The sequence below is a fragment of the Rissa tridactyla genome, chromosome 1, assembly GCF_028500815.1.
Source record: "Rissa tridactyla isolate bRisTri1 chromosome 1, bRisTri1.patW.cur.20221130, whole genome shotgun sequence".
Classification (NCBI taxonomy): Eukaryota; Metazoa; Chordata; class Aves; order Charadriiformes; family Laridae; genus Rissa; species Rissa tridactyla.
Window position 1 is genome coordinate 187894719 of NC_071466.1, and position 27562 is coordinate 187922280.

Consider the following 27562-nt stretch of genomic DNA (forward strand, 5'->3'; position numbering starts at 1 on the left):
TAAAACATAACGTAGGGATAGACTGTAAGCAGTGCACTACCAATAGATTAACTTAACAATGGGAAGGGATGCTAAACTCCCTACCTACTGGACATTTAATAGGTCCAGAATAGGCTTTGATAGCTTCAGCTCATGTAAGTAAGAATTCAGAATTGATCTACTTCATCTTAAACCTCATCTTGTCTTTGAATTCCTCTTGCCTTCTTTCACGAACAGCAATGGAGATGCGGACTTAACATTTTACTTTATTTACATCACTTCACCAGCATGTAACTCCACTGACCTCACCAGAATTACTCCTGATGCACATGGGGACTAAGACAACAGAACTGGGTCTCTTGCCCTCATACGCTTTCCTGTGACATGATGGTATTGCAAGAGCACAGCAGCCTGTAAAGCCCATGTATACCGCTTCTTCACCATGTCTCAGGCACATTTCACAAGATGGAAGATGCATTCATAAATTTCTCTGCACATTTCCATTAAAAAAAACTGGCATTGACATTTCATTTTTACTATCTTTATGATTCAAAACGTGTACTTGTATTTCTTCCTAATGAGTTGCAGCATTGGTCCTAGTGTAGTCTGTTAGATATGTGAATTTTTAATTCTGAAGAGAAGCACTATATTATGCAAACTCTGTAAACCATGTAAAAAGTAATGTCCAATGTTGGATTTCCCTGAGTTTTACATCCACCAACCTTTTACAGTAATTTATTCAAATAACCTTTATTTATTGGGAATAAAATAGTTTTAAGAAGTGTAGGCAAGTACCATACATCAATGTATGCAGTCTCCTGCAAAATAGTTCTAATATAGTACCATCCTTCAAATATATTTACCAGGATGCATTTTATAAATAGTGAAATTCTAGATTTGGAAGCTTTTATTTCAAAAGATAGGCAAATTAGTTGTATACACAAGTTATATAATTAGCAATATAGGTGTGTATACACACACACACACACGAAAACAACATTTTGTCTGCCCTGTGACAAAATAGAACTGTATTTCTCAACTTAATCAGAACCTGCTGCTTCGATGAGTACTCTCCTTTAAAAAAGCACCCTGGCTGGGCAGTTCCTGTGCTCGCTTGCATCTCAAATACATGCCTGGCACAACAGAGCTTTTCCGTTTGCACACCAGTTTGCAAATGATACAGAAATCATTAAGTTATCTAAAAGGCAAAACAGCTATTAAAAAGGAAACTGAGAAGTCTTTTTAAGGTATTTATGGAAAAGGGGTGCAAACAAAGACAGGTACTTGACAGAACATTTGTTAGGTTAATGTAATATTCTGGATTATGACACAGAAGAAGAGTTAAGCCAAGATTCTCCATTAAAACTCACCGAGCTATATCAGAATTTAAAATCTATTTTTGCTAAACAATCAGTTACACTGTGTGCCAAGTTAAAGAAAAGCTCCTAGGGGAATAAAGATTTGTGAGAGGTTCTGGCTACTAAGTTCATTTCTAATATTGATATACTTTTAGGAAGAAAAAAAAAAAAGACATTCTCAAAGCACTGTCAATATAGTAAAATAAGAGAAATATCGCTTTTGACATGAATGCTGGCCAAGCAGCATTTCAGTCCGTAGGTTATTCCAAAAGGGAGATTTAAAAACTCATTTCATTAATTTATGAGAGTCTAACATAACATTCTTTCAAAACTAAATCGGATGCTGGTTTTGTGCTCAAAGCCTCATAGCCTTTTCAGGCAGCACCCTGACAGAGCAGCTCAGTGATCTCCACTTCTGCCCAGGCCACGTATCAACACTTCTTAGGTTGTGTTGAAGCTTCTCCCTCCCTTTCAGCATGCTGTTGTCTTCAAGGAATTTCATTCTTACCAGCATTGAGTGAGCACACACGTGCGAACTATCATTTTTTTCAAATCCAAAGGAATCTTGTATTTCTTTGGAGTTTTCTGAGTGGAAAGATGTTTTTAGCGTTGTCACAACAAATGGCAGTAACTAAGTCTATCACCATCAAGAAGCTCTATCTGTTGGCAATAAATGACCATTTATTTTGTACTCTAAGGGCAGTCATACTTTAAACACGAAAGAAATATCAACTGCATTACTAACAATTGTAGAAAGATGTCAACAGGCAACAAGAACTTTTGCAGGAAGTCTTCTACTAAACTAGTTGTAAAGATACTCAACTCAGAAATTCATAATTTACACAAGATCTTACTGAATACAGAATGCAATGAAAAACACATTAACCTTTCTTGATGAAAGAAAATATACTTTCTGAACAGAGGGGATTGCACTCCTCTGGTAGCGAGAGTAGGTAGAGCCCTTCCTTTTGCCACTTGACTGAGATCAAGTGCTGCAGTAGACAGACACAAAAGGGACTTTCTACTGTTCCATAGAGCCTGACCATCCTTTTTCCAGGCTGCCATGATCTGCTTTAAAGGAATTACAAAGCAAGGCAGGGATAAATGCATTTTGTGAATAATCCACAAATGCAATTTTTATTGCATTTTGCCAGGCAGAATATTTAATTTCTTCTGACATTTTACCACTAGATTAGGTCAGTAATTTACTTACAAAACTCTAGTATAAATTTTAACATGAGAAGGAACAGCTTTTGCTTTTTTAATTCATGGCTACTTTGGTGGCATTTCAAAAACTAATGAATATAGTGACAGATGACTGGATGACAAGTTTCAAAGAAATGTTTTTGCTTTCTGTGGCTAAACATTTGACAGTTTTCTTGCAGAAGTGTGTTTCCTGAATAACACTTTATAGAAATTCAACAAAAAGGATTTATACTCCAAAGTTGCAAAAGCCAAAACCATATGAACTGTAATTATTTCAGAAACTAAGTGGCCATCAACATTTGTATATCCAGTCTTTGTTGTTTTGTTCTAGCACTGTACACTGTCATTATCTGTTCTTTCAGCAGTATTAAAAAGCTTTACAAACTGCTGATACTCGGTCATTTACTCTTTAGTGAAGCCAGAGAGCTTTACAACATTACCGGACCACATCACATATCAAAAGACACTTAGCTACTGCAAAAGAGAGCTCCTGATGCCAGACAGATGACATTGAGCTATTACAGTACTCACATCTGCTAATTTTTAGCCATGAGAATTCATGAATCCCAAAACAAAACCAAAAGCCTCTGTGGAATGAGATTACGTATTCTTCATTATGCCTTATTTAACAATGTTTCTGCCTTGGATTCCACAAACCCTATATAGATTAACCATTTAATAAAAGCTTGAAAATGCTGATACTCCATAGTTGCAAAAAAGGCATAAATGGAGAATTTTTATGTCACAAATTTTAGATTTCACCTTTTGCAACAGAGGGAATGCAATCCCTGTTGTTTAATTTGAAGTCTGAAATCACCTGCTACATTTTTCTATTCTAATACTGATCTCAATGGAATGCCAAGTGATACCATAAGCATTTTTTCCCCTCTGATGATAGTGCCTGCACAGCCCAATCTAGTGCTTTACTGATCAAGTTATAGGGTCACTGAGATTTCAGCTCAGTTCTGTTCAAAACTGAGGTTATTCTTCCTGCCTCTGCCTGGTAAGTTTAGGGCCAAAACTTTCAGTTCTCTATCCTTAGGCTTATACATGCTAGACTAGGTTCCACAAATTCACGTGACAAAACTAGAGCCACTATCCCTAACTCTTCATCAAGTTATACTGGCTTCTGGTCCACGACCATAGGTCTGTGCCCAATTTAATTTCAACACTAGCAAAGTACAGGTTCCGTAAGGTTACAGACAAATGTCCTCTTGCAGCTGGCTCAATTAACAAAGGAATTAACCAGATTTAAACAGGTAAAATATCAAATGAGTGATTTAGCTATCTCTCATAGGAAGACAATACCCATCAGCAGGGAAAAAGGCAGGCAAGCTGATAGGCTGTAAGATCTTTTGCTGGCTCAGCTGCCTGAAGAACACCCATCTGCCTACGTGCTAAATTGAGAAGACACCGAGTTAGAAAGCTAATTACGTGGACACAGGATGGTGTGCTCCTTCAAACATTTCCTATTGTGAACGAGTGGTGAAGAATTATGGTAACAGAAAAATGGCTTTATAACTGCTGTTTAGTGATAAAGTCCAAATAAGGGTCACATGTATTTGCTGTATGAAATGTCACATGCTGTGTCACAGAAAGCTTTTCATATCCTGTCATGGCCACTCTCCTTTCAAATTAATTAAGTTGAAAAAAGCATAGACATCTTTATATGAATCTTCCTACCTATATAGTACAGATGAAAAGGTGTTGACAAAAATCAACTAGAAGAGTTAAATAATCTGAACCTCATTCCATCAGTTTTCGTAAAGCGCTACGAATGCAATCTCATCACAAACACCCAATGATAGCAAACAATATCCTAACGTAGTAATGTCAACAGGAATTCTGCTGCTAAGTTCAATTAGACACAATTTCATCCAACACGTTCCTCAAATCAAATAAGGTTATTATTGGTTGAGTACAAGTATCAAAGGAGTTACACAAAGCGGGTAACTCCTGGAAACAAGAAGGAGGTTACGCTGAACTAACGTCCTTGAAATCCAGGAGGGGAGTACAGGTCAAGTATTCTGCTTTCCTGAGGTCTATGAGAAGAGAGCAGGGCGCAACAGAGCGCCTGAGAGCAAAGGTGCTGTGCAATCCACATCTCACAGGCTCCACAAGCTACTGTCACACACATGTCACAGGCAGTTACTGTACTAAACAGACAAGGAAGGCAACTGCATGCCTAACGGAGAGAAGTGCTGACATCTGTCCAGGTATAAAATACACATACCACATATTGCCCTTACAGTCTGTTTGTGTCCTCAGCCTGTGTTCTCTCTGTAACCTTTCTCTCATATGGTCACTTCTCTGTGCAATGTCTCTTCTTCTTGACGGTTCCCTGCAGCCCTGAAGGCAAGATCTATAGCCTACAGCAGAGACTTCCACTAAACAACACGTGGAGGAGAAGAGCTGAAGCTTTGTAAGAGGAGATACTGTGCTGCTGCTGCAAGAAGAATCATGGGTGCAGGAACATTTGTTGTTACAGTCTGCAACTCAGTGTTTGTAGTCTTTGTTTATTTGTATTTTTCAAGGGAAGAAAACTTCGTCCTTGACTGGTTAGGTCAATTGATGAACAACCTGAGAATATCGAATATGTTACACACAAGCCACAAGATCCTACTTGAACATCTTGGATCAAAACCAGAAACAACAGACACAGGCTTGCCAGCACTGAACACCATAAGGACATAAACACCTAGCTCCAGAGAAGAACTAAAATTGTTAGTTTGGGCATCTACGTTTCCTATTGCATTGAACACAAGAGACAGATGTTTATGCTCAGCATTCACAACAACTAGCAATCTCAGTGAGGAAGTGCCTATCATAGCCAACAGAAACTACTGAAAAAATTTAAATCCCGTCTTTCTCCTGAGAGTTCAAAGTACCATTATATCAGCATGAAACCAAAAATCAGAGCTGAAAACCTGTTGTGCAGTCATGAGACCATGCCATGACTTTGAGTATAGAAGAAGGATGCAGCGTTGCTTTGCACAGGAGCACGGTAATGCAGCTACGGAGTAGGAGGAAACCTGTACGCTAGGCTTTTTCCATTTCAGTTTTAAGCTAGCAAAAGGCCATAATCACAAGACTCTCAAGAGCTCACATTTCTCCCAAAGCTGGGGCACTGTGCAGTCAAGAAAACATAAGTAACTGCTCCTATGGCATATATACAGCAAAGAAGTAATTGCAGTATGCTATCTTCCAAAACCAAGGTATCTTCTTGTGTGTAGGGCTGCCCTCTAATAGGAACCCAATACTGTGATAACACTGGTTGCTGTTTCGTGGAAGCTATTTCTGATCCTTAAGAGTGCTCAGTCCCCCTTGGTAAAGAGTAGCCCCTGCTACAACATGTTTGTGAGAAGGATAAAACTAAGCATCCTCCTTGGATCTTTACATATAAGAACAGTTACATCCATGAAAAAATATCTTCATTCAGTTTGACATGGCAAAATAAACATTCAGAGGTTTAAGGAAGCTTTTTTGTGGCTCTTCCCCTTTTAAGTACTAAAGTAAAACTCTTCGTATCGAAATGTAATTACTTAATTACTTAAATCCTCTCCAATATCACCATTCCTCCCAGCCCCTCCAAAGATACGGCTTTAAATTAATAAATGGATTTCATTTCAGTTTGAAAATGCATTATTTAAGTGTTGCAGTAATGCTGGGAAAACACAAGGATAACACATTCGTTTGTGGTAAAGCCTTTAATGTGATTGTTTCAATGGAATATATGGGCCAAACACCCTCCCCATTTTACTTCCTACTTATTAGTACCCCTGCAGCTTCACACAGGCTACCTGCATGATTTTTGTGAAAGGAGTATGAAGAATCCAGCTCTCAAAATCCTTTTTATTACTTACCTTTGGGAGACCAGTGAGCAAGCATCAAACACCTTGAACGGCCTACTTTATTTTTAAAAAGAACAGGTGCGGATCCAGTTTCCTTACAATTTAAGTATGAGTTACTAATCACTTTTCTACATCAGTGCCAAAAAATGAGTCAAACAAAATGCCCTATCCGCTCTTCCAGACTTGTGTTAATTTTCAACTGACTAAACAAAGTATACTTCAGTAAAAGCTTCAGCTTGAAAAGCTTACTTACAAAGTAAGTTAAAAACTGATAGCAGCATACACATGAAAACGTGGAGAATCACAATTATATTTCACACGCACCGATTTGGTTTGGGGGAACCATGTAAAGAAAGAAACAAGATTCAATTGTTGAAGAAAAAAATAACTCTTCTATGGTTCCCATTAAACCCCACAACCACTTTTAACATCTGCAGGCTGCTGGAATATTTTGTGTCTTTCCAGCATTTTATATAAACTAATTGAATTAATCAACACTTCACTAATTAAAGATCCAAAGTGCTGCATCTAAAGTGCTTATACTTTTCCACATTCCTCAACCATCTCATTGGGATATTTACCACAACAAAGCCCCAAAAAGAATAAAACACTGTCTTTACTCTTTCAACAGCAAATACTGTGCTAGCTGAATCAATGAGACATGGAGAAGTACAATGGAAAAAATGTTAAAATATACTGTAAGAAACTTAATCCATCTACTTGCATGCAATGAAGTTGTTTGATTCTCCAAGGCTCTGCAAACAGTCAAAGGCAACTAATACTGTCCTTTAAGTATGTGACTAATTTGGAAGAATGGTTGCTGTATGTTACTCCATATCACCATTCAAGATACGTCTCTGTCTCATGAGTTTTAGAGCTGCTTAAAAGACATTAACGGGTGGAAGCATTGCTGTCCTTCTGCAGTCTGCTGTTCTAGATGCAAAGGAGCTTTGATACCTTCAAAGCCTGTGTGGCCTGAGAGCTACCATTTCACACAGAGGACTGGAGAAACTTGTCTGAACAAACTTAAATGAGTCAGAAGATATGACAGTTGGTGGTAGGTTATTTAAAAAATACCTACAGGGTTTAAATCTTCCTTGCAACATTTTTCTCTTTTCTCTGGCTGGAAAACATCCATTCCTGCCAGCCAAACATCCATTTTCCTTTGAAGTACTTCCTGAGAATTTAATTGCCCAGTAAATTGCCAACAAAACTTTCAAGTTGTAGACAAGCCCTGAGAGACTCCAGAGGGAACAGCCTGTAATACTTAATTCATCTTTCCACAGTCAGTGAGGAGGGAAGAGTTACTCTACAAGCCTCCAGCCATAAAAATCAATTTTTGACTGGACAAAGTTCACTGAGCTAAATACGGCCGCATAAAGGAGGTAGTTTTGTGTTTGTCACCAAACACAATCTGAAGTTATGTTGGAGCAACATTGTTGAGAACTGGGATATTTGTTTAGATAATCAGTGGATCTACCGACATAAGCACTACAACTCAAATTTTAAAAAGTGTTTCATATTTGAAAATGTGTTTCTTAGACAATTCAAACTTCTACAGTTATTTAGCCTGCCATACACAGTTCTTTCATTCTTGGCAGGTCTTCCAAATTGACTTACTATATATTTCAAGTTGGCAAGGTTCAAATGATGACACAACAAAAAATACAGTGGAGAGGAGCCTTAAATTACTGAAATATTTTTTAGTAACTGAAACAATTTCAGATTCTCGGTATCAAACCTTCTCAAAATAAAAAGTTTTCCATAATAAAGCAAAAAGACTGAAAATTCTTGCAGGCTAGGATATATGAAGATTAAACCAGAGTAATTTCTTTTTGAAGAAAATGCCAAGTAACTGTAGTAAAAATCCAGGAAGCGCTGACATCATTTCACAATACTGTAAACTATGTACCTCATGCAGTTCTGTAAAATCTGTTATCCGTCAGGAAAATGTAAATTGAGGTAGCACTGAATTGCAGTAATGCCTAGGGTGGTATGAATAATCTATTTATTTTTTGTTGTTTGGAAACAACTGTTTTACCAAAAAAAATGTTTACACTAGAATACAGACTATTAATTACTCATGACACATTTTACTGCGAATATTTTAGTGAGTACTTTTTAAACTGCCAGTACAGAAAAGTCAAGATTTGTAAACATTAGATACTCAGACCTGGAAAGGGTGTTGAAATACATTATCACAAAGGCCTAACCTTCATTATTTCATTTTTAATTAAAAATAAGCTTTTTGCATGTGAATTCATACTAAAGATATTACTTCAATAGGTCAACTATTATTTCTTATATTTTATTTCAGGATCTTCATACAATTTATTTGCTACTGCTTTTCCCACTTCACTGAGAAGTTTCTCCCATTCCCATTAAGCTCCCATTGTAACCTTTTCATATACTTGAGCATGTCCTAGCAACACAGCAACTAGAAAAGCACAGAAAAAAATAAAGTTGCAGATGAGCAGCAAGCATTAAAAGATTTATGAAGAGAGTAAATTATGTAGGAGAAACAATGGAAGTGAAAAATATTTTGGAAGCCACAATCTGTGTACCTCTATATTCCCCAGATCTTTGTATTTGAATTCTCTATCCTTTTTTTAAAATACCAAAATATATGTACACTTGTAGGATAAGAAGGAGAACAGAGATCAAGAAGGGGCCTTTTACGTCACACCTGAAAAAAAGTATAATTTACCTTAAAAATTATGACACTATTGAAAGCTGCAATTCTAAAAAAAAAAAAATAAAAAAGACAACCTGGATTTAATTGTATTTCAACTTTTATATTGAAGTTCAAATTCTTACGAAATTCTTATTTAGTCTTCCACCCAGAAGGACTCACACTAATGTCACAGTTACAAGACCTGATGGCCCATTAGGACATCTCTGCTTTTAATCCTGGGATTCTGTACAATGTCTGCTTGGGTTTCTGAGAGTAAAAGTAGGCAACGCAACTTAAGTTTGGAAGTAACGTTTTTTAATTATCCGAGAAGTGTTAATTTAAAGAATTGGTTTTCTTATATTGTTTCTACATTTTAACCTCAGTTAATCTCTCTGAAAAAAAGAAAACCATTCTTTGTTCAGCAAAACAGAGGCCCTTCCTTCATTACCATCTTTGGCATTTCTTGTCTTCTCTCAATTCATCTCTGTAATCTCTGTACCTCTCACAATAATTTCCTAACATAGCATGTACTTTTTTTTTTTTTTGGCACTACCCAGATATTTTCTGGTCCCTGTGAATACCTCAATGCCAGAGTCACAATATTGCCTACAAAGTTGCCGAGGTCTCTTGCATCCTGTTGAACCAGCCTGAAAGAAACTCTTGAGTAAAAAAGATACAGAATATTAGGGGTGAGAGGGTGGAAGCTTCGCTAAACTTTTGATCATGTCTGATGACAAGAAATCAATGAGATTTGGAAGTATACATCCAAGGACAAACAGGATTAAAAGATGGCTCAGGAACAGAACAGCCTGATATCTGCTGAGAATTATCAAACGTCTACAGCAGGCGTTGACCCAAAGGACATTTTGTAGGCCTACAAAAGCAAGAAGCAGCTCTTATGTCTAGTAAAGACAGTCAGGAAGGAAAAGAGACAGGAAGAGAGACACAGAAAGAACATGAAAGTTGGGGAAGTCCTCTGATCCATTACTGATTGGTTTTTCAATCCTCCGCTGGTGTAAAAAATGGAGAAACTATTTTATATTCGCAGAAATCTTGTGGTTTCAAGATTACATCTCTCGCTCTTTCACACACACACACACGCACAGTGAGATGTGTGCTGTTCACAGCAAAGACATTTAATAATCTGCAACTTTTCTTGCTGGAAGAAACTTTGGCATCAGTCCCTCCCTTGCAACATAAGAAGAATCGCTGTTGTTAGATTTGTCTTGAATGGAAAGCAAAACCATGAACACTGAACACATTACCACATTTTATTCTGAAATCCACAGGTCTACATACTATACCAGAACTAATATATAATATAGCATGGGTCAGAAATGAAAGACGTTGCATTTCTTGAGATACAAAATAAGATTCCTAAAATACACTTTTAAAAATATTCAAAGAACTAAGATTGAGTATTTCATTTAAAAAAAAAAAAACAAACAACAATGAATTAAAAAACTGGCACCCATATATTAGAAAAATGTGTGTGGTTTTTGATAGATTTATTTTTAATCTTAATCTTCAATTGATAAGCGCCTCTGACTACTTTCCTTTCCTACATACCCTCAGTCAGATTCTTGCATTATCATATGCAGCACCACGGTAGCAAGAGATAAAAAGCCCCAAGAATGTCTTGGACCAGACTTCAAATCAGGGAAAGAAAACTATCTACCCCAAATAATGCAGACATTTGAGCAACTGTACAAAGACAGACAGAATCATACAATCATTAAATGGTTTGGGTTGGAAGGAACCGTGAAGATCATCTAGTTACGACCCCCCTGCCATGGGCAGGGACACCCCCCACTAGACCAGGCTGCTCAAAGCCCCATCCAGCCTGGCCTTGGACACCTCCAGGGATGGGGCATCCACAGCTTCTCTGGGCAACCTGTTCCAGCGTCTCACCACCCTCTAGTGAAAAACTTCTTCTTAATATCTAATCTAAATCTACCCTCTTCCAGTTTGAAGCCATAACCTCTTGTCCTGTCACTACATGCCCTTGTAAAAAGTCCCTCCCCGTCTTTCCTGTAGGCCCCCTTCAGATACTGGAAGGCCACTATAAGGTCTGCCTGGAGCCTTCTCTTCTCCAGGCTGAACAACCCCAACTCTTTCAGCCTGCCTTCACAGGAGAGGTGCTCCACCCTCCACTAGGAAAGAACTCTTGCTAGCAAAGAGTGAAGTAAAAATCTGGAAATAGAAAAATCAGATTTATACCAGAAAAAAGAGGCCAAGGAAAGGCTCGGGATTACTGGTCACAGGACATGGAAGTACAAAACAATGCCTGAACAGCTTCTACATCTGCCTGCAGCAAAAAGCTGAATATTAGTTATCTGTCAAACCTTCCATCCACAGACAATATCTGTGTTGGTGGGACTAAATTTCTCATTTTGTTTTGCAAATCATAGTTCAGAAAGCAGACTAAGTTATGAGAACCCTAGTGAAGATTAATTGTTATGATAAAGTTTGACCTGACCTGCTTGTAGAGGTACATGTGACACAGGCAGCATAGAAGGAGTTAGTGTATGCCAGTAGTGCTCCCTCTGGTCACAAAAAGGAGCAAGAGATACTAAAGCTACTTCTCCTCTGTCCCTACTGAGCCTCTTAATTGCAAACAGGCCAAATTCCTTATGGAAGAAGAAAAGAGCCACATGGACAACTGTCCTGAGATCAGGCACCAGCCTCATCCTTCCTCTGAACACAACAGGGGTAGGCAAAGAATTAATTCTGGGTGATGTACATACAACATCATGTTGGGAGCAGTGCAGGGCATGAGGAATAAGTACAGCTTCCACCTTGTTATTCTTAATGCTTGTGTAAGCTTCAGAAGGTTACCTTCAGTTTACTTAGGAGGCAACTGAGGCTCAGAAAACATAGGCAATTCAGACCCTAGTGACTGGATTGATATTTTTTCCTAAAGATAGCAAAACAAAATATTGCTCAAGATTTGAAGACTGCAGCAAAGCCCATTCAACGGAGCAATTACTATTACTTTGAGCAGTAAATGACCTTCTATCCATTCTGTGCCTTCCCCTGGTGTTACTATATGCTTCTGATATAGGGGAACTGATTGACTCGATCTTAAAAGGTCCCTTGCAACCTAGACAATTCTATGACATAGGTATTTCTGGGGAGAAAAAGAGAAAGGGGAAGGTAGTTACAACCCACCACGTTCCTTTATTCTTTCTATCTTAAGCACAGATCTAGATTCGTTAACCGCACTACATTCCCAGCTTCTTAGAAATAAATCCATACATTCTGGATGCCTCTTCATGTATTACCTAATTGTAACACTGATAACATGAACATGTTTTTCACAGGTGAACATATAGCTCAATTAATAATGCACAAATGACTCTTCAGTCTTAAAGCCTTTAGAATATGATTTCCTTAAAATAAATAGTACAAAATTATAATGAAGTGTCACACTGTATCAGTCACTTAACTATTCATAAGCATTTAGACACAATACAATCCTGTTGCAAAGCACTAGAAAAATATTCAGATAATTAAGGGTTATCTATATTCCTCTGCAAAAGGCCATTAGCCTTCAACAGAGGCTGAAGCCCTCCAGATATTAAAATGCACCACATATTCTGCCTTTATTACATTTTATTGATGCATAAATCTATCCAGATCATCCAATAATATTGTCTGTTCATTGTATTTACTAACCCTTCTATAAATTTATAATAAAACCAAGAAACTGCATCTTCTTTTCTTCTATTATTATAGACAGTAATAAAAAATAGTGACTTAAAAAAAAAGTATCCCTCCCCACATTGAACTGTTATCCTTTGTCCTTTATATCCTGCTGTAATCCCTTCCAGTAGTCATTTTCTAACTGATTTTGTAAGCTCATCTTTTGTGTCACACAGTATCGCAAGTTTTTCTGAAATCTCGATTATGTCCTTTATTTCAACTTCTTTGTTTATTACCACATGCTCCTGAAAATGCCAGCATGAGCTTACATGCTGGCAAACCATTCTATTAAAAAAAAAAAAAAAAAATATCAGCATTTCCAACCCTTCCACATGACAGATACAGGAAAACAAGATGTATTCTGGATTTTATTACAAAAGGTCTTGGTACAATGCTGCAGTCTTTTTCAGTACTACGTTTATTTGCTCATTTCTCATGTTAATGTGCTCCATAAAGTATGTAGTAAAAATAGACTTTAAACAAGCAAGTATAATGCTTCCCAGCAGTATCTTAGTAATTTATGAAGTATTGAGTCAGGGTGGTGCTAAGTTTTTTTGTACATTCCCAATATCAATCCCTAAAGTCACAGTAGACAGGGGGTTGCAGAAAGCACACAGCCAGACTTCTTCAAGGTGCAGTACAAAAAGCCAAGAGGCGATAGTCACAAGTTATAGAAAGAAAAAGTTCAATCAGACTTAAATAAAAAAATTCTCCAAGGAGAGCCGTTAAGGATATACTAATTTGCCCGAGAAGGCTGTAGAATCTCCACCCTTGGAGATTTTTAAAACTGAATGGGACAAAGCCCTGAACAACCTGCTCTGACTCTAAAGTTTGCCTTGCTTTGAACATGAGGCTGTACTGGATGACTTCCAGGCCCAGAAGACCTCAAAACCTAAATTATTTTATTATTTTACTAACTGCATAAATGGAAGAGTCTTTAAAGATCAAATGATATGTGTTTGCCACATAGAGTAGCTGCAATAAGGAAAAGCATGTGTATTAGTTTCACTTAAGCTTCCACTGAGGAATGGTTTTATGGGGGGGGAAGTTATTAACAAAACTATATAAACCTCACCGTCTTCCAAATTTCAGGAGGACCTAAGGCACAACTGAAAGTTATATGCACTCACGTAAAAAAATTCCTCAGTTGGAACTTAAAAATTTTAATATTGGTTAACTTAAGCATTTGCTTTTACTCTGTCAGATTTTTTAAAAACAGTTTATGGCAACATTCTCTGTTTCATTACCTCTCCCCTATTACCCCCTCCATGTTTCTTTATAAAACAAAGATATGCACAAGCTGGTGTTAATGTATTAACTGAGAGAAAACTAGAAAGAATCTAGTAGTTGTTCTGTAATTAAAGAAGTATCAGCTACAGGGAATACTGTCAACCATTGAGAAACTTTCAACTAAAAAAAGAAAATAGCATTTGTGTTGTAGTGCCTTATCTTGGCTTTTGTTTCCGTTTCTATCTAGTGACATGCTCATAAAAGATGATGTTTGATTGTACCAATTTAAAAGTATGTAACTGACTTCACCAACATTTAAAATGGTTTATATCGCTCCTCTTACTGATCCAGAAAAAGAATACTTCCCAAGTTTCCAATAAATAAATTTTGAGTGGTGAAGCGTTTCCAAGCTCCGGAAGGCTTTCTTACTACTGGACCTGGCCCAAGTATTCAAGAATAACATCTGGTATGTGGTTTTCTTTCCCAGTTTGTACACTCAACAGTATAATACTTTTAAATAAAACTCTTGGACTACAAGTCCTCCTAAAAGCTAGCTTTGAAAGATAGACAAGGTGCAGTCACGGATCTCTGGAAAGCAAAGCTTTGAGATCGTTTGCGCATACTAAGGTCAGTCAGGCACAAACAAACTGAAACACAGGAGGTTCCCTCTGAACGTCAGGGAACTGTTGTTGACTGTGAGGGCAACCGAGCACTGGCGCAAGTTGTGAGTCTCCATCCTTGGAGACGTTCAAAGCCATCTGGACATGGTCCTGGGCAACCAGCCCAGGGTGGCCCTGGTTGAACAGGGGGATTGGACAAGAGGACCTCCAGAGGTGCCTTCCAACTCAACCATTCTGTGATCCTGTAACTATGCATTTTGTTACGAGTGTCAAAAAAACATTTGGAAATAAACATAGCTAACTGAAAAGCTATTTTAATGGTGCATATAAATACTTCATTCTGATAAAAGAATCCTGTATGGTAACATCAAGGTACGTTAACGTAATTTTCAAAGAGTTTTAGCTTTTTTAAGAGTTTCAATATCAAGAAGCAACAGAACCAAAATATTTCCTTAAAGCTGTCCACTTCATACTAGCAACAGTATTTTTACAAACAGACAACAATAGTGAGAATCAGTGCAACAACATACAAGGAATAATAATTCTAACTTGATTAAGAGAATTGAAGAAAAAGAACAGCTGAAAGAGCAGGGAAATTCCTAAGTTGAAGTTCAACAAACAAATGTTTCTTCAGCAGTTTACTGACCTCCTATTCCCCCTCATTCCTACTCGCTACAGCCGTCCCTGCTCCTTGTTAGTGCTTATGCACCAACTCTTTTTTTTGTGCTTGCACACATTTGAGTGGACATACGGTAGGCAGGTGAGGTAAGTTAAAAAAAGAATTAAGATCACCTATCAAAAACAGTGTTCCTCTTTAACTGGATCAATTCCCATTGATTAAACCACTGTGCTGCTAATTTAACTGAGGTATCCAAGCACCTAAACTGGGGTAGAATAAATCATGTCTTAGTAGTTGTGGTTGCTGCCTTCTGTGTTTCACAGTCAGTTGGGATTAGTGAATGCATACGCAGCAAGGAACAAAAATATGGCACTCAAATATTTCCCCAAGATCTTTCACAATTGCTTCCCTCGCAGGAAGTTGAAAGCTCAGAAAGCTTTCAAATACACAGAAAAAAAAAATAGAACAAAGACTGGTTTAATGTTTCTTTTCCTTACTCCCCTCCTAACATAAATGTTAAAATGTTTATTTTTGGCATCTTTGGTTGCATTCATGATTACCACAGGAACTTACTCAAATTTGCAATAATGCACGTAGCATAAAAGTGGCACTCCTAAGTCATCACCAAAAGTTCTTGTGAAAGGACTCTATGCATCAGTAACTGAGAATTATATATTTTCCTTACGTGCTGTCCTTTTTTTTAGCATATTGAAAAAACACATTGCAAGAGAGCTAAAAAAGGAACATCTGAAGAGGTCCATTTAATTTAACCAATTTACTTATGAGGAAATCAGAGACTGTAAAGTGAGAAAAAAAGCTAGGCAAAACCTAACATTTTATACAAACACTACAATCATCCTAGAAACCACACACTCACTACATTTGGGCAGGCTTTTGTAGAACTAGAGTGGCTGTGATCCCTAAATAGGTTACAACTACTTCTGTTTAAGATTGTTTAGCTGTAAATGAAGTTATGAAACACATCAGTTTATTATCACTAAGTAAAAGCTTTGGGAGATATTTTTAACACAAATGAATTTGTGCTTTTCCACAGAAGAAACTAGCAGCGTTCCCCTCATTTTCCAATCCATTAAAAACATCCCTGATTTCTAGAGGTAATTTCTGTCACTTAAAAATATTTAAATTTACACTCTTGAATAAGAAACCCTTTTCATCCTCTCTTTGCTGAAGGTAAGAAACTATACATTACTGAAATATGCTTCCCTTTTCCAGATGATTTCTCCTGTCAAGTTTCCTAAATTTAACTAGATGATATGCCAGCCCTGTTAAAATGAGGACATTTTGCACAATCAAAATTTTACAAGGAATAATGTATATTTGAAAAATTGTACTTCTGTTACTCTTATTACTATAAATAATTCCTCTGATTCCTACTCTTTAAAAGTTTCCTTTCTTCGGTCTGTTTATCTTATAGCAAACAGCTTCAAGACACTGTGTCAAACCTTTTTTGTCTTTATTTTTTGCCCCTCTCAGCAGGTCTTTTTCTTAGTAAGGATAGCAAGGTAGAAACATAAACAGTTGCTATGTAAATAATGTTGACAATGGCTATGTTGCTGACTTCACACCACTTCAGATACTTTCAAATCTGACAGTGTTTAAATGACTACTCTTCACACTTTTAAATAGACACCATTAAAAATGCATTATTTTAGAAACACACATGCAAGTCAGCCAAAGCAAAACTGATAATATTGTTTTAAATAAAACCTTGAACTGGGGAGACACTGATTTCATGGAGCAACCCTGCCAGCAGCACCTGCTGGGACTGAGACGCTCTGAGCAGAACAGATCCGCTAATGGCTGGTTCAGTAGATGACAGGAGAGCAGCAGATGTTGTTTATCTTGACTTTTGCGAGGCTTCTGACACTGTCTCCTATAAAATCCCCATAGACAAACTGATGAAGTACAGACTAGACAAATGGACAGTGAGATGGGCTGAAATCTGGCTGAACTGCTGGGCTCAAAGGGTTGTGATCAGCGTGAAGTCCAGCTGGAGGAAAGTCACTGCTGGTGCATCCTATCCCAGGGTTCAATACTGGGGCCAGTACCGTTTAACCACTTCATTAATGACCTGGATGATGGGACAGAGTGCACCCTCAGCAAGTTTGCTGATGACACAAACTGTGAGGAGTAGCTGATACACCAGCTGGTTGCACTGTCATTCAGAGGGACCTCAAAAGTCTCAGTAATAAGCCAAGAGGAATCTCATGAAGTTCAACAAAAGGATAATACAAAGTCCTGCACCAGGGGAGGAATAACCCCAGGCACCAGTACAGGATGAGGGATGACCAGCTGGAAAGCAGCCCTGGAGAAAAGCACTTGGGGGTCCTGGTGGATTCCAAGCAGACCATGAGCCAGCAGTGCACCCTTGCAGCAAGGAAGGCCTATAGCATCTTGGTCTGCATCAGGAAAAATGCTGCCAGCAGGTCAAGGGAGATGATCCTTCCCCTCTACTCAGCACTGATGAGACATGCCTGGAGTCCTGTGTACACTCATGGGCTCCCCAGTACAAGCAAAACATAAACATCCTAGAGTGAGCCGAGTGAAGGACTGCAAAGACGATTAAGGGATTGGAGCATCTGACACATGTGGTGAGACTGAAAGAGCTGTGACTCTTTCCTGGAGAAGAGAAGGCTAGGGAGATCTTATCAACATGTATAAATACCTGATGGGGGCAGGGGTAAACAACACTTCTTGGTGGCGCCCCACGACAGTGCAAGAGACAATAGGCATAAATTAAAACAGATGAAATTCCACCTGAACAAAAGAAAGTATTTTTTTATACTATAAGGATGGTCAAGCACTTGAATCCATTGTCCAAACAGCAAGCTGCTCTAGTTGACCCTGCTTGGAGGAGAGGGGGGTGTTGGACTAGACGACCTCCCAACTCCCTTTCCAACCCCAGGTATTCTATGGTTCCTTGAGGAAGAGACAAAAGGAGAGCAACTACATCTGAGTAATATGGACTATGGACTTAATGTCAGTTGTTTTCTCTGCACAGACCAAGGCTTCAATAAGATGAAACAGTTCCCTTGCACATTAATTGCCTACATCTGACTGCATTCTACAAAGGCAAGTGGTTTATTAGATTTAGGAGAAGCCTCATTGTGTAGATACAAGAAAACAAGTTCTTTTTCTTTCACATAGATTTCCTGATGCCCAAGCCTCTAGGTCTAACCAGTATGAGAACTACCTAACATAGAGATTAAGACAACGTATTTGTTTTCATCAGTCAAATAAATCGCTTTATTGTCTATTACAGTGTCTGTTTGTATCAGCAAACATCCATCACGTTAATGGATTTCTTTGCCTCCCCTCCAGTCCGTACTCAAGCGGTAAAGCTAGTTTAACCAAAACAGGCTAATGGGAAAGCATCCTCCTCCTTTTATAACGCCTGTTCTCTCACATCAGCATGCTGACAGCTTTGTTTTACAACTGTAGGAAAAACGAGAGGAACCAAGAGAACATCACAGAGAAAAGCTAGAACATCTCACTCATGAGGAGCAGGCACCTGTGCACTGACCCAATTAGACATTCAAACACTTGTCACTTTGGAGCTGTCTGGTTGTCACTCATCCAAGTAGCCCCAGGGGATCTATTGTATGGTGGCATTCCCTGACAGGAGAACTGGAGCTATGGAGGCAATGAGGGCACAGGGATAAGGTGCCAGGATCCTGGTGAGCGAGAGCAGCCAGCAGCAAAGCCAAAGAACCTCAGAGCTTCCTTAACTTGGTTACCATCCAAAAAGTCTTTCAGAGTCTTCAATGGTTATCTTTTTTTCAGAGCAGTCTAGTTTAAAAACCTTACAGTAACAGTCCTCTTTATCCAAAGCTACATTTAACTCTTGAGTGACTAACCTAAGGACCATTTCATGAGAGATCCCTGAAAGATTAAAAAAAAAAAAACCAAAATCTTCTTTGAAGGGAGAGGATGCACTAAATGTTACTTTTAGTAACACCACCAGCATGTAGTTCGTAAGTCAAAATGTTTCAGTGCCCATCTCCTCCCTTCTGTTTCAGATGCTGTCTGCTTGAACGCATAAATGGGGGATAAAACACTGTGCAGCTACCCACGCCTACGCACCGTAAATGATAGAAAAGGTCTGTTCTAGTAGACTGTATACAATACTGTATTCAAGACCCCCAGATCAGATTTTTTGGTCAAAAAAAAAATCAGATATTAAAACACAGATGACTATTCAGCAACTACTACTGACTTCAAGTAAAGCTATCTCTGTTCTTATGCTGAAAGATTTATGCTGTTCAAATACAAGAGCAGGGAGGGGTTGGCGAAGGATTGAAAAAAGAAAAATCAAAGCTTACTTCAAAACTTCCAAAACAGGCATTTTAACCTTAGGACCTAAACCATGAGAATGAAGAATTCAGAATGTCCCCATCACAAAATCTGTGATTTATACTAGGATAAAAAACCTCCCAGTTTTTCGCTACAAAAATATCTCAAGTTCCTTCTAAGTCTGTTTTTCCAGACTCACTTTTTTAGTAGCTGACTTGCCCTCCTGTTCTCTCCAGCAAGGAACATCAGAGATGATTAAGCCTACCTTCAATTATGCGAAGCTATGAGATACTTTCAGCTGCTTTTCTAGTTAACGTATTTGATATGAGCCCTTCAGTTAAAAGCTGAGCTGACATTTTAAAAATCGTAGTAATCACAAACTGTTAACTCAAACAAACACGGAAATGCAGGTAAACACAGAACAAATTATATGACAACCCTGATAGTACTCAATAACAGATGAAAACTTAATGCCAGTAGCTTTTTTCCCCAGCTAGCATAGGAAGTTAAAATTTAGGGGAAAAATTATCTTACCTTTGTACAAATAGCTTCAGAGCAAGATGGTCTATCTCTTTACTTTTCCTTCCTTCTTATCCTCTGTATGACAGGTCTTGTGTTACTGCCTTGCCTGGAAAAATAATATACAACCAGAAATATTTATAGAGGCTAATAATTACGTTCACTGTTAAACTACAAGAAATACATCAAATATGTCTTGATATAGCTGCAATACTAAATCCAGTTAAGTCAAGTGGAATAGTATTTTAATAGGAACTAATTTATATGTGTTAGGCTGAAGAAAAAATAAGAAGCATTAGGAAAAAAAGAAGTTCCCTAGCCTAGGTTTCAAAATCAGCTTTTGCATTTATCTCTCCAAAATAATATAGCTGGTCACATCAGATCAGACCAGACCACCCATATAGTTACCCAGGTTTGCTGTATCATCAGTGAAAAACAGTCAGTGCTTTGCAAAGCTTGAACAAACCAGTAGTAAAGCCTAAGCACATCTTCCCAACGTTCAGTAACCTAACTTACGGCCTACCGGGGACCTCTCTCCTCAGGCCAAACACTTCAGCACTCTTTGGGACACTGATGCCTAAGCTTCTGATTAGACATCTGCTGGAAGAGATCACAGCTGCTGACAGCAAGCCTCTGCTGCAGGAAAAGCCTTTGGTCACGGCACTTGCCCAGAAAGAGAGAGATCATAGAATCATAGTAAATTTTTAAACTGTCTGATCTTACACTTTCTAGGAGAATATCCCAAATTCTAGTTGATGGATGGGACAGACAACCCCCCTCCTTCCACCCAAGGCCCCCACATTGAAAGCACAATACAAAGAAAGGGGAAACAGCAGGAGAGGTTTTTGTTTTGGATTCAGCTATTACCTTCTCCATTTATTCACAAGAATGATACACCCAGTTCCTCTCTTCTCTTACTCTGTGTTACTTGAACACCCCATTTTAAACATATTTGATGTTTTGTTGAGAAGGATGTTGCTTATTTTTCCATGGTAATACATGCAGGGAGTTGAACTTCCAAGCAAGCAAGCAAGCTTTAAGTAGGATCATGTATTTTCAAAGTGAGCTTCAAAAAATTTCTAACTGAGGATTTCCCTTACAGTCTTTTAATTTTACAGTACATGTGCAAACTCAGCTATGCTTGCCACTATATGTACTCCTTATTTCAGTGAGCTGGTGATGAAGTGAAGCCAATAGCAATAGATTAGCATCACTACAGCACCTATTGTTTTATATACTGTACATAGAAGTACACATTTTATCTGTAGAAAAGTAATTAGAGTTACTGAATAGTGCAGTTTAGCACTATTTTGCAAGGTAAAACAGGAGAGACTGCAAAAGCTCAATTTACAACAGTATATAGTAAGATAGGTTTAATTTCCCACCAAAGCGATAACACAGCCATAGAATTTCTTTCAGTGTACTTTAAGAAGCCTTTTCATTGTTACTGGAAGAAACAGCTACAAGAGAATTCTGGTCAACAGTTAGGGGTTTGCCAGCTGGCAGACCAGTTTAACAAACAGCACTTCTCATAAATTGCTCTTTATCATGCTCTTGCAAATCAACTTGTTGCTCTTACATAATAAAGCACCCAAAGAATACATTATCTTTGTAACTTTGGGAATTTGGCATATATAATTTACTTCACTGGGGTGAAATCCACTTTGGTAATTCACTTTGTTGCCTTCATCTTTATTCAGGCACTCAAATCCTTTCCTACCCCCCACCTCTAAATTCAGCAGGAACAGCTGTCTGCAAACCAACAGGACCTTGATGAGCCAAAGTCACCACTGAAGTTGCATTCAGAACTGCTACGTGCATACAGCTCTTCACTGGTCAAAATACTTGAGTACAACAGTGATCACACATATCCTATTATATAAAGGCAGCTACATCTACCCTGCCATTCGCGCTGCCTCCTGGCTGGTTTGGTCCACCAACTCACTGTTCCCAAGACAAAACCAGAGCACACTTTAGAATCAGGGAACAGTTTGGGTTGGAAGGGACCTTAAAGATCACCTAGTTCCAACCCCCCTGCCAGGGGCAGGGATACCTCCCACTAGACCAGGCTGCTCAAAGCACCATCCAGCCTGGCCTTGAACACTTCCAGGGACGGGGCATCTACAACTTCTCTGGGCAACCTGTTCCAGTGTCTCACCACCCTCACAGTAAAGATTTACTTCCTAATATCTAATCTAAATCCCCCCTCTTTCAGTTTAAAACCGTTACCCCTCATCCTATCACTACACTCCCTGATAAAGAATCCCTCCCCATCTTTCCTGTAGGCCCCCTTTAGGTACTGGAAGGTGGTATAAGGTCTCCCCAGTGGCTTCTCTTCTCCAGGCTGAACCACCCCAACTCTCAGCATTAAAATGTAGAGGCAGACCAACCCTTACCAATTAGCCTACCTTGATGACAGGAATTTGTCCCTGTCTTTTTATTACTAGCTATTACCAGCAAGGGACAGCTGTAGCCCCAAGGGCTACATCTAAAAGTTAGGCATGATCTTAAACCCAGAGATAGCTTGTGTAAGACCTCACATACAGCAGAACACCATGGCTCTGTTGACACCGCGAGTAACCTTTCCCAGACTTTTAACACTCATTAAAAGAAGTGAAAGAAACCTCACCACTTGGTTTCCCCAACTCTTTTGAAGTAAACATCGTTATGCAATAATACATATTGTTTGGGACATACTATAATGAATTACAATTTACAGTGTTTTATTGGGAGAAAAGAAACTGTACTACAGTCAAACTGTTTTCAATTGCTGGGTAAGAAATGGTCAGAATATCAGACTCTTTGGATGCCTGGACTACACACATGCTGCTCCAAAAATAAATATTTGCTATAGTTCTTCTTGACATCTGTGCCTTTAACCTATTTACAGTCCACGATCAGATTCTTTTGCTGTGACGTTATTTATTTTCTCTGATAGTCTCTTAGGAGGGAGCTTAACAAAAGCTTGAAACTCCAAGGAAATCATAATGAGGTCTGTAAATCACACACAGAAGAGCACCTGTACATCCAAAAATCAACTCAGATCCAATGAAGAAGCAGCAATTTCAGGGGGTTTTTAAATTTGCCTTCTTATTCACAATGCTAAGTGCACGAAGAGGATCCTTTGAAGGGCTTGGTGGCATGATCTTAGAGAAGCAAGAAGTAAAGATCCATATATTTCTTCCTAGCCAGGAAACCCTCATGTCCAAAAATGTAAATTAATAACCAGATGTCTGGTTTCCAAAGTGACAGGAGTATTTGTACCTTTACAGGAAAACCATGAGTGAGAGAGACAGCATGAATTAAAAAAAAAAAAAAAAGAAAAAGAAAGAAAAATCAAGGAGGAGGGCAAAAAAGACGGTTTAAAGAAGTCTAATAGTTTAGATGAAACCTGGCTTAAAATTTGTTACATGACCTGGGATCATGTAACTTCTGACTTTTTGTACATGAGTTTGGCTGCTAGCATATTTTGTAAGTGTAAAGCACACTTTTTACTTTTCTGCACCTGACATTATGCTTACTGTGTACTTATTTAAAATTTTGTGAAAGAACTAAAATTTACGTAGCATTGTTGCTTTACAAGCTTTTCTACTAATTGTGGTGTCAGACTTCAGAGAAGTAAAATTTTGAATGAAAAATACATAGATTGTAATACATAACTGTGTAAAAAAAATTCGAAATACAAAAATTCCATTTTTATTTTATATAATCTGATTGGCAAAATGGTTTTATATAGAATGTATTCAAAATATTAATTAAAAAAGTTAAGACACTAGAATGAGACAATATGCGTCTTTCTCCTAAAATTAACAATATATACATACCCATATATAATTCAGTTTCCTTTTACTTTACAATACTGCAGAAAGCTATTTAATGCAAAGCATTTTCAGGGGACCTGGAAAAATATTTGCTGTGTGACATATAGAATTTATTTAGTGTATTTAAGTGCAGTTTTATGCGATCCAGCACTGCAGAGCTCCATTATTCACCCTCATGTCATTTCTTCTTTCAGAACGAAGGAGTGATGAGGAACCCTCAGAAAAAGAGAAACTACCCTGTTGGTTGATGAGGGCAGTGATCCATCTTTCTGTCATATCTATCTTACTTCTGGTAGCGCTCAACCCCAGATGATTCTGACAAAGTAACAATGGAAAAAAATATCCTGGAAATACACCAAAAATAACTGCAGTTTTTCACTTCTTATATACACATCCTCATGAAGACATCTCCTAAGTAGTCCAGTCTCAATTATGTTAACATCTGTAAGAACAATGCCTTAATTTTACACATATTATAATAATCAAAACACTATGAATTTCACCTGATCTTTAAAATGTTGCAGAGTCATGCCTTCCCTCCATGGATATAAATAATAAATGCATTGATTTCAATTCCTAGACTGTTAACCAAAGTCAAATATTTCAGGAAGTTACATAGAAGAGGTTTATTCTCCTCTTCAGAGGTATAAACTCCATTTCATCACTTCATTTCAGTAAATCAAACTAACTAATGCTTAGGAACACAAATACCAATTATGTAAGCGATTGAGAAGAATCGGAATAGAAAAGGGAAATCAGCCATTACCTTGTGCATATAGCTATATAGTCCTCTTCCCTTTTTTGGTTTGGTTATTTTTTTCCCCCCCTCCTTTCCTTTTGTTAGTGAGAGGTAAGAATTTGTAACATGCTCCCCTTCATGTTGTAATCTTGACAAAACTCTGCTGTTAAGCCCTGCTGTTGCTGGACTGTGTGCAGCAGCACGTACAAGAGGAGCCGTTTCCAGCAGCCTGTTGCTTTGTCTTCGGCCCTCCCAAGCTTCTGTGTGATCAGCATAGGCTTTGTGTCCATACAATAGGGGTTAAACATTTCCCTGTATTTATTTAAATGCAGAGCTAAATCTGCTTCAGCTGCATGAGCCTTTTAGTAAAATGATGCTCACTGTATTAGGGTATTTTTCCATTTGTTTGTTTGTTTAAGAGTAATTGGTTTCTATCAACAAAAAGAAAGAAAAATATATAGTTCCTTTTCATGATACACAGTGCAAAAACAACACAGCCAGTAAAATCAACAAAGATTTCATCCAGATATTACCTTACCCGCAGTTTCCCACTAAGCAACGACCTGTGACTTGCCTCTTAACTTAGAGCTCATTTTTCCTTTATGTTCATTCTACTTGGTGACTTACCAGTGGGGCATCCTCTGGTCTCCACTGACAGTGTCTGAGAGGCAGATCATTGCAAAAGCTACTATTTGTGCTGAGTAGTGACATTCCAGTACAAGAAAGAAAATTTAAACATAACGAGAAATAAACGAAAACATTTTAGAAGAGCTGAATGTGCTTGCACACAGTATTAAAGCCACTGATTGCACACACAGCACGTGAACATCCGGACCACCTTGGCTTTCCAAGAAACTACCTTGAAGCAACCCTGGTACAGAACAGTAGCTTTTTTCCAATGCCTAAAGAAAGAAACCCTATTTAAAACTTTTAATTTCTGTTCTACCAGAAATCTGGACTTTTTTTTTTTATTTATTTAAATCCAGTGAAAACGTTTCTAACTTTAGGGGGTTTGCATCTTTTTATAGGTAGCAGTAAGAATTCTGACAGCATTTATTAGCACCAGCATTGGTTCAGAACAATAACCTAATCTGCTCCTTTGAAACCTATTCTGTTCTCAGGGCTTATTACAACAACGCTTTTATTCACAAAAGCACAATCTCTACTTAAGAATCTGCTTCAAAGCAGATTGCCAGTAAGGTTCAGTAATGACTGCATCCACCTGACCTCTTAAACTTGCTGAAATAGAACCAGAGTATCTTAATTGAACTTCCACTTCATGTATGGACCACGCTTCTACAGCTGCAAAGGACTTTTTTTTTTTTTTTTTTTTTTTTTTAAGACTTTTAGCCTTCTCAGCTACAATTACAGACAATTTATTTTTGATGTGAAGATTATCATCAAAAAAAGTAGTGTTGATTAGGCAAAACCTCTGCCATTCAGAGTTATTGCTCTTTAATTGCACTTTTACAACTGTGTATTCTAATGACAACAGCTGACATGAAACTGTAAATAAGAAGCTACTTACCGTGCCACAAACGTGGCACAATATTAATCTATTATTTTTATTTAGTAACATCTAAATCTTGTAAAAGCTTAATTCTCAAAATCACTATTTTCATGGGTTTGATCATTCCTTCCAAAATGAAGTCCCAGATGAAAAAGGCAATTTTGCCAAAACAGTAACTTAACTATTTGCTCCCCTCTGCCTTTGACAGCATACTGTATCAAGAAATTAGCTAAAATATAACCAATTGAACAGATTTTTTTTTTTGTTGTTTAACTAGGTTTAAGGAGAAATTGTCTTCTGAATTTTAGAGCTGAATGATGGAGGGGCAGGGCTCATTTTGTCATCTGATTGACCAAGCCTAATTAGAATTATTTCTGCACACTGCTTCACTACAGCTGTAGATCCATTAAACACTAAATGCTCCAGAGGCCCGTTCCCCTTCAGCTTCCCACTGTGACTCCTACTTTTCAGCCAGTAGCTACTCAGTGGGCTACTCAAAACTTTCAAAAAGCGGAGTTGCTATATTTAATGGACAGCTCAAACCCCATAGCAAAATCTGTCACTTGACTGTCAGGACAGCAGCTATCACAATAAAACAGACCCTTTGTGATGGAGACTTTAAAAGAAGCCTTTGAACTGGTTCTCTTACCTCCCAATATATTTTTATTAGAAGATTTTCATTCATAGCAGCTATTTTTTCTTCAACAGAAATAATCATGTCTCCCTCTGAAGATGTTCACTGAGATACGCACATTTTTTTGTAATCATAATATTACCCATGGCATCTTGTTTTATACCTTATTACCATTTTAGCCTCAGGAAGCCTTTAAACTAATATAACCATTAGGAACGTCTTATTAACAAAACTACTTTTTAACCTATTGAACTGTTTGGGTTGAAAATAACAGTGATGTGCACATGCAGCACACAATTCCTTACTTTGAGATCTGCTCGTTAGAAAAGATGAAGAACTAAATCTGAAAAATATCTAGCAATTACCTGATAATACTGATTATCCATCCATCTGGTTTTTTCCACGCATTTTTTTGGCTTTCCTTTCCAAATGTCCTCAACTCTTTCCAGGCATATGATAATACCCAGAAAAGCCACAAATCGTTTATGCTTTCTAAGGTCAGAGTCATGCTCCCATAAAAATTTATCTAGTGTAATACTCAGCTGAGCTCTTCAAGCAGCTCAACAGCTAACCTTGTTGTAGAGTTTAACCCCAGATGCTGGTCTCAGGCTGGGCAAACAGGTATGGGATCCGTAACTCTAGAAAGACGGCATGGTTCACAAGTACCCAGGGATGGGGCACAGGAAAACAAGTTTAAAAGATGCTTGTGCAGTTAAGTCACCGCAGTGAAGAAGATAGAAGGCTCACTATCGTAGTGCTATAATAAATTGAGCTGGTTGTTTC

The 27562-nt window shown here is 38.0% G+C and overlaps 1 protein-coding gene across 1 annotated transcript in view; it reads right to left on the reverse strand.

The window, feature by feature from the left end:
• The window catches only part of NRCAM (neuronal cell adhesion molecule), a 149182-nt gene that overhangs the window by 77779 nt on the left and 43841 nt on the right, over positions 1 to 27562 (reverse strand). Inside the window, exon 2 of the mRNA XM_054204362.1 lies at positions 20091 to 20184. The gene's annotated coding sequence lies outside the window, so the exon portion shown is untranslated. The remainder of the gene's footprint in view (positions 1 to 20090; positions 20185 to 27562) is intronic.